Source organism: Furipterus horrens, unplaced genomic scaffold (assembly GCF_987537825.1).
Source record: "Furipterus horrens unplaced genomic scaffold, mFurHor1.1.pri manual_scaffold_4, whole genome shotgun sequence".
In the NCBI taxonomy this organism is placed as follows: domain Eukaryota; kingdom Metazoa; phylum Chordata; class Mammalia; order Chiroptera; family Furipteridae; genus Furipterus; species Furipterus horrens.
In genome coordinates, this window is record NW_028327174.1 from 197,209,596 (window position 1) to 197,217,756 (window position 8,161).

At 42.1% G+C, this 8,161-nt stretch overlaps 1 protein-coding gene across 3 annotated transcripts in view; it reads right to left on the reverse strand.

Moving 5' to 3' along the window:
* The window catches only part of MAPKAP1 (MAPK associated protein 1), a 231,243-nt gene extending 223,343 nt beyond the window's left edge, over window positions 1-7,900 (reverse strand). For 2 of the 3 annotated variants that reach the window (XM_090274727.1, XM_090274730.1), the window contains exon 1: window positions 7,660-7,723. The gene's annotated coding sequence lies outside the window, so the exon portion shown is untranslated. Of the gene's footprint in view, window positions 1-7,659 lie in introns of all 3 variants that reach the window. The other variant, XM_090274729.1, reaches the window with a different exon arrangement.
* Between the last annotated feature and the right edge of the window lie 261 nt (window positions 7,901-8,161).

Genomic DNA, 8,161 nt, shown 5'->3' on the forward strand with positions numbered 1-8,161 from the left:
ATATTTGTTCTGAAGTCATTAACCAAGCTTCAATTTCTGAACTACCTTTGAAATACTCAACATATAAGTCTAAAGTATAAATAATAGGGATTTTTTTTTTGTTAAAGATAACCAAATAATTTCCTTCACCTAGTTTAGGATATACGTACAAGGTGGGGCAAAAGTAGATTTACAGTTGTGAGTACACAAAACAGTTTAGTCTTGTATTATTATTTATTAATTATTGTATTACTTTCCATACGAACAACCATAAGCCTATTTTTGCCCCACCCTGTATAAATCCCTATCACATTTCAGACTTAGTTCTTTTATTTTTTTATACCAACAATTTTTCTTATCATGTGTTTGTTGCCTGTGTTAACAAGAATACAAGATACACCAAACCAGAATTTTTATTATCATTTTTGAGGATGTGACCACCCTTTTTAATTCTGTTCATATTTTAACAAGGCAACTTTAATCCAGTGATCAAAGCTTCATTAGCTTGTAAACAAACTGTTTCTCAGGTAAACTGAATTGCCCCACATCAGGAACTTAAGCAAATAAATAAGTACAAAAAAAGGCAGAGATTATAAATTAGGGCAGACAAATCTGTATCTAGCCCCAAGCCGGTAAAGAGCATTCTATCAATATAGTGAAATGCTAATCTCCTAATTAACAACCTAATTAGGTAATTATGGCTTTGCAGAGGGATGCCGAAATGAAATATGACAACATGGTCACCTCTTTATATGGCACCTGTGGGCCTTTTCAGCTGTCATTGCAAAGAGTGCAATATCAATTTGAACAGATGACAAAGTGCTGTCATTTTTCATTCTGATAATATAAAGAATGCTTTGGACAGAAGCAGTTTACAAAAAGAAACAGCTTGCCTGGTATTTCCCTAATTTAAATATGTTCAAATAATTCATTAAAATTTTTGCACACTTTTTATATTTTATATAGAATTACCATGCACATTAAAAAAAAAAACAACTCTAACTGGCCATGATGCTTAACTGTACATTTTTAAACTATTGTTATTTTAATTATGAAGCATATGAAAATTAGAAAAGAGTAAAAGACACCAATTCATCATGACTTTTATTTTTTATTATTATTTTTAATCCTCACCCAAGGATACATACATTTACTGATGTTAGGAAGAAGGCGGCGGGGGGCGAGGGGGTGAGAAACATTGCTATGAGAGAAAAACACTGATCCTGCAACCTCAGTATGTGTCCTGACCAGGGATCAAGGCCACAACCTTTTGGTGCATGGGACAACACTCCAACCAACTGAGCCACCTGGCCGGGACATTACTTTTAATAGTTATGCATTTTGAATATTGTTACAGAAAAGTTAAAATCCAAACTTTGATCTTTATTCTTCTTACAAAAAAAAAGTGAAACAGAAATTCACACTTACTGTTTTCCATAACAAAAAAATGCATCCCAATACCTAAGCATTCAACCTACAGAAAAGCTCTATACAGGAGTGGGCCAAAGTAGGTTTACAGTTGTTCGTGTGAAAAAAATGCAGTAACTAGTAAATAATACCATACAACAAGAAACTGTGTTTTGTGTACCCACAAAAGTAGGTAAACTTACTTTTGCCTACCCCTGTACATACCGACGTGCAGTCTCACAGAGACGGAAGTGCACTCTATGTGAGAGACAGATCTGTCTGTCACAGGGCTACTCACTGCCGCACTGGCCACTAAAGAGGTGATGATGGTAGGTAGCCCTGGGACACTGGTGTCATCCAACATGAATATGACCCTTCTTCCATAATATTGTCTTAAATATGATTTTGTGGGGAGGAAAGGAAGGTAGTTTCAAGAAACATGAAACTAATTCTAAGTGTAGAACAACAGATGTGAAAACTACCTTGAAAATACAATCAATTTATAACTTCAGATCATCTGTATGAATGAAAACTTTTTTGGGCAAAATGATGTTCACTGGTTCTATATTTTTTAATACTAATTTAAAAAAAATTTTTATTAAAATCTCTTTATGTTTATCAGAGGATGTTTTAGAAAACAGAGAAAAGCATAAAGATCTATCATTCTACTGCCTATTTATTTTCCTTCATATGTATGATATAACTAAGATCATACTTTATAGTTATATATCTTTTTTTCACTTCATGTTACGTGGTAAGTATATTATTATCATTAAAGTTCTTCTAAAACATCTAAAATGACTGCACAATATTTCCATTCTATGGCTTTCCATAATTTCTCTACACTCTCTGTTAAATACTAAAGTTGTTTCTACTTTTTACTATAAGTACTGCTGAAGTGAACATATTTGAACATAAATATTTTCCTATATCTCTGATCACTCCTTTAACAACAATCCCTAGAAATGGAATTACTCAAAAGCTACACATGTAGCCCTTCAGCAATATATGAGTGACCATCTCACCACCAACCTCTCTCAGCAATGTGTATTATTAAGAGTTTTATTAAATCTTTAAACTTTACCATGCTCTACCAATTACTCTGCTGAAGCAGTACTTACTTATAATAATATACCTTAAAATGAGTCCACAGGGAACTAAAAAATGTTATTGTTTTGATTGTGTAAAATTCAGTCCATTTTGTCTGCATCAATAATAAAAGTATATGCACAGAAGTATACTCAAGTGATATGAATCTAATAGTACATATATTTATGGGTAAATGTGACATAATAGTCAATCTATTTCACAAGCGATTACTGTAATTTAATTCCAATACTTATTCTAACACCTTCCTTCTATTTCCAGAATTTAAGTTTTGTTTTTTAAGTGGTTTTTCCCCTTTTTCTCACTTTCAATTACTTAAAACTGTTTTCTTCTTTGGATCCAAATTTTGTGTTTCCTATATTAAATCTATTTCCCAATATATCCAGACTGCTGCCAACTAGAGTAAATAAATTTTTGAATGACTGCTCAGGATTCATTTTGTTCATTTTTATATTCCATGTTTTTTCCTTATACAATAGAGTATGAATGAAAACAGGTATCTAGAAGACCAATATTTTTTTCAATTTTCACCTTGTGGAAGCTGGGTATTAAAATAAAAACAAATTAAACTCTTGGGCTGGGAACTCCCTGACCATATTTCTCCCACTATGCTGGGTGTCTCTACGTCCCCTTTCAACCTTGTGTATACAGTCAACAAAGCACTGTATGCATTTGGGCAGCACCTGGTCTGTCAAGGTCCTTTCCCAGAAGTAACAACAAAAAACAGAGGGAGGAGCAGAGCAGTGGCTCCCTACCTGCCAAGAGAGGAGAAACAGCACTTTAGATTTGAATCCCTCTCTACTAGGGTCTGCCAGTAATCAGTTGTGTAACTTGGAACATATCGAATAGAATCAGAAACCCTGCCATCCTGAAAAGACCTCAGCAAGACTTGATTTCAGCTTCTCATTATCATACAGATGGAAAAAAAGATACAAAGATTTCTAAGTGGCTTGACCAAAACCATAGGGCTGGTAGCAGAATACCTACAGTCAGACTTCAAGTCTCTCTCAATCTAGTGCACTTCCTACTAAACTGTTTTTCCTTAAGCACCCATTTTTTCATCTCAAGAGGTTATATTTACCCTCCATGTTCACTTCGTGGCACTGTAGAGAGGACCGGAAGAGACAAGAGATCTGATGGCATTTGAAGTGCTTAAAGTATTACAAGGTCATCTCCCCATCAAACCCCATCCCTCCTGAAATGTAGCCTGATTGTATAATAAAAGCATTCACCCTGCCACTACCCTGAAAACATCAGTACGAGTCAATTACAATGCCCCATCACTCTGGCAATTTACCAGCAGACTTCTGATCAGTAATCCCTCGTGCTGTACCTCCTGCTTTGAACAGTGGGTACCAAAATTTCAGCGATAAAGTAGATCAGAGTTCACCCTCAAGCAGCCCAGTACTATACACAGCCCACAGATATGCTTTGGTCCACACAGTAATTTTTTAAATGGCAAAATTTTTTTAACTAAATACGTTAAAACCCAGATTTCCAACATGTCTTGGAAACAAGCAAAAGATCCAGGGACAATGAGCCTACGTTCTCACAGAGCAATAAGCAACTGAACCTGAGCAGCGACTGACACCTTCAGACTGGTCATACGTGCCGCCCCCCCCCCCCCAGTTCACCAAGGTCTGTCCTACTTTCTTTATTACATCATGGGTGTTGGAGTTGGAGACCCCTGAGGTAGATGCTCAAAGAAAACAAATGCAATAAAATCTGTTCACTTTTGAAAAGTCTACATTTTTTCTGGCATTATCACTCACTAGCTGTATGACTCTTAGCCACACTTAACCACTAAGCCTTAAGCTACTCATGTGTTAAGTGGGGTGACAGCACCTACCTCTCAGGATCCTGAAGACGTAAGGAAACGAAGTATACAAAAACATTTAACAATGACCAAAATCTAAGTGCTCAATTATTTTAAATTTAACACAAGTTGAAATGTGCTAACTTTTAAGTCAAAACCTCTCAAGAACTTCAAACTCAGGGAAAACACAAAGTCAGGGCACTTCCCATGGGGGAGAAAACACAATGGGACAGAATTCCTTGTCATATAATTTGATATCTATTGCCGTGTCTTTAACAATAAGGCCTATAAATCAGAATAACAAATTTCCAGCAAATTCTCAGCCTGAAGCATTTATGAATCCATTGAAGTACAATAGTTTCAAGCCCCCCACTAAAAGAAAAGAAATATATTTAACATGACAGATGAGGCGATGAGCACCTTGAGCACCAGGGACACGTTCATTCCTCATTATCCCTACTGCCTGGCACAGTGACTGGCACACTGGACACGCTCGTGGGCTAGCTCTTCTCTGACAACTCCCCACAGGGTTCCCACCCGCATCACAAAGAAGAGACAACATAGTGTAGCACTGAAGAGTGGAGATACCGAAGTCTAGCAGATAATCGCCTCTATTCACAGCTGCAGCTGCTGCATGAACTTGAGGAATTTACTTAACCTCTTTATGCTCTAGTTTCCTCATCTGTAAAAGCGAGGTGCTAATGTACACCCTCCTGTACAGAAATAAATGAGATAATACATTTAGCACAATGCCGGCACGCAGTTAAGTGCTCACTGGCTGCTATTGTCAGTGTTCCCTCCTTTGTGACCCTTGGTACCCTGTGGGGACTATCTCTGCACCTACAGTGCTTCACTACAGCAGCACCAGCACACAAACATGTCTCCCCCACTGGAATGTCAACAACCTCAGGGTGGGGACCTGGTTTGATTCCTTTTTGCATCCCTAGGATCTAACATATTCCCTTTCACTGCTAAATGAATCACATATCTTGAAAGTATTTATTAACTAGGAGTTATGAACAGAAACTGGAATTTACCTCTCTTGCCCGACACTCACGCCTCACTGACACTGACCCCCACTAACCCTCGAACTTCACCTGCCAGTATCCCCGCTAAAAGGAAGCCAACGGCTTGCTCTCTTCGGGCTGGTCTACTTACCATTCTAAAACCACACCACAGCCCTGGCACCTTTGCATCTTATAGTTATTACTTCAAGGACCTCACCGCGCATCATGCCTTTTGTCCCCGTTAGCTTATTACACATTCACGACACTCCATGAGGTCCCTACAATCCCCCTATCCCAACCCATACTTGAGAAAACTAATGCTCAGAACTAAGAAACTCGCCAAAAGTCACGTATCTAGCGAGAGGAGGAGCCAGGAATGGAATACAGAGTTCATGCTTCCTCTCTACAGAATGTTTTCCTTGCTCATATTCAAAGCTGAGCTGACCCACCTCCTTGCTTTGAAAGATCATGGCCTTCTCTGCGTTTAAAAGAACATCTGTACCATTGAGTTTGAGGCTCACTTTTTCTCTTGTATACTTTTTTCCAATATGTTCTTGCTATTGCGAACTATTGTGCGAGAAAGAAGGCAAAACATATCATGAAAAAAGCACAGATGTAGGCATCAGACAGACCTGGGTTTGAATCCGGGCTCTGTCTCGTACCAGCTGCCTGATTTGTCCTGAGTCTTCCTAATCAGTAAATTGAGATTAAAATGATTAAACAAGAGAAACGTATGTGTCATATCCAGTACACAGTAAATAATAAAACTGAGTTAACTCTGCATTAGGGAGCATCAGCTCCTCAAAAATTAACGCCCGCCCCCCTTCTGTGCTACCACTGTGTCACAGAAAGAACTCTCACACAGCACACTTATCCCTGCGTGGGAACTGTTGCCTTATCTCCCTAAGTTGAGCTCCCTACAGCCATGTCTGAGTCTCTTTTTCTCTCTCTCCACACTGCCTGGCATGGTACCTGGTCTATACCCAGGCTCAGTAAATGCTTGCTAAGTGAAATAATTATAGACATAATGACTGTCTACAGGATTCTAGAAAAGAAATCATTTCCAGCGGGGGTTGTCCCGAACTGCTGGAGGGAGGCCAATTTCAGCTGGACCCTGGGTAACATCTCAATAGGTGGCAAGAGAAAAGGAGACACCTTCTAGGCAGGGACAATGTCCCACAAAATATAAGGGACAAAGAAAAGAACAAACAGGACTTGAGGTCCTAGGATCAGGGCCGAATAATTTCGGAAGGGGGCCTTTTCAAGCACAGCTAGAAAGTCAGCCAGGCACAGGGTCAGAAGTCGTAGAGGAATGTGAGTTCAGAAGGGGATCCCGGCAGCTGAAGCGAGGTATGAGCGACAGGCAGAACGGGGACGGGGCCCCCAGCATGCCTCGGAGGCCCCCGCGAGCCTGCAAGTATGCGAACTGAAAAAGATGACAACAGTGACCAAAGCTTCATCGAGAACTCTCTCAGCATTCCCTGACCACGCCACGTGGGCTCACAGTATAGTAGGAATAAAAGATGGCGTCTCCTTTTCCTGCTCTAGTGGGGTTTTAAATTAGGAATCCACCCCTTCTTGTTTGTCAAAAGAGAAGGAGGATGTTGGCTTGAACTACTATTTGTCAACACCTGTCGCCATGTGACCATTCACTCTTTGCCGGTTTTGATTTCCAACCTGGTGCCAGGTACTGGAATAAACTTCAAAAACTACTTGCATTCATCCAAAACAAAATGTTAACTAATTTCTGAGTCAACCTTTGGGCCTCCGGTTAAAGTAATACTCTCCTTTAAACTACAATTATTTTTTTCTTCTACCTTAAACAGATCTAGAGCACTCTTTGCCACTCCCCAAAATATAAAGCTGAATCCAAGATACAACAGCACCCACCTAGGGGGGGAAAAAAAAAGTTCTGCGAGGCCATTTACACCTTTGGGGCAACAGGGAGAAGGGGGCGCTAGGAACCGGGGGTCACAAAGGCAATGATTTGAAAATCTGATTTTCGCAGTGAAGATGAGGACCCCTAAATGCTGCCGAATGTGGGGCCAGAAACTGCCACAGCCAACGACAGAACCCTCCTCCCTATCCCTCCCCCCAACCACCAGACCCACTAACTTCTCCCCGCCCTCGCCCCCAAACCACACACCCAGCTGTCAGGCCCACAGACAGCAGCCTCCGGCTCTGGAAAGAGCCGGGAAACGGATGCTCACAGGACACCTGAGCAAGGGCCACACATGCTGCCCCATGGGCAGCGCAGAGAGCAGAGGAGTGAGGGGCCCCTTGGCTCCACGGGTGGCCGGCAGCAGCGCGAGCAAGTAAGCTAGCGGCTGGGGCAACCTTTACCTGAAGGTGCCGCCACACTGCGGGCCGAGTCGGCCCTGGGACACGCTTCTTGGGGGAGGGCCCGGCTCCCCTGAGCTCCCGGCCCCTGTACCGAACTTTCAGAATCCTCGGGGGCTGGAGCTCCTCCCGGCCGGCTCAGCTGCGGCTTTCTGGGTTCGCCCTCATGCCCCGGCTGCTCGCAGCCGCCCGCACGCTGAGCAGCAGCCCCGCCGCCCGGAGTCGCGCCACGACCCGGAACCGCACCCCACGCACCGGAAGTCCCCGACAGGGAAGGCTCGCAGGCTGGGGACCTAGTGCGCAAGCCCGGGAGCTGAGCTAGGCGCAGAGGCCTCAGGGGGCGGGCAGGCGGAGTCGAGCCGACTGCCGTGCGCATGTGCACCACCTCTTGGGTACTGATCAGGCCTGGGAGGTCTGTCTGGCAAGCTATACCAACCCCTGGGCCTGCGTTAGGTAGAAGCCAACGTTAACGTTCTTCTTCAACTATTCCTTGCTCCCTGCTTCC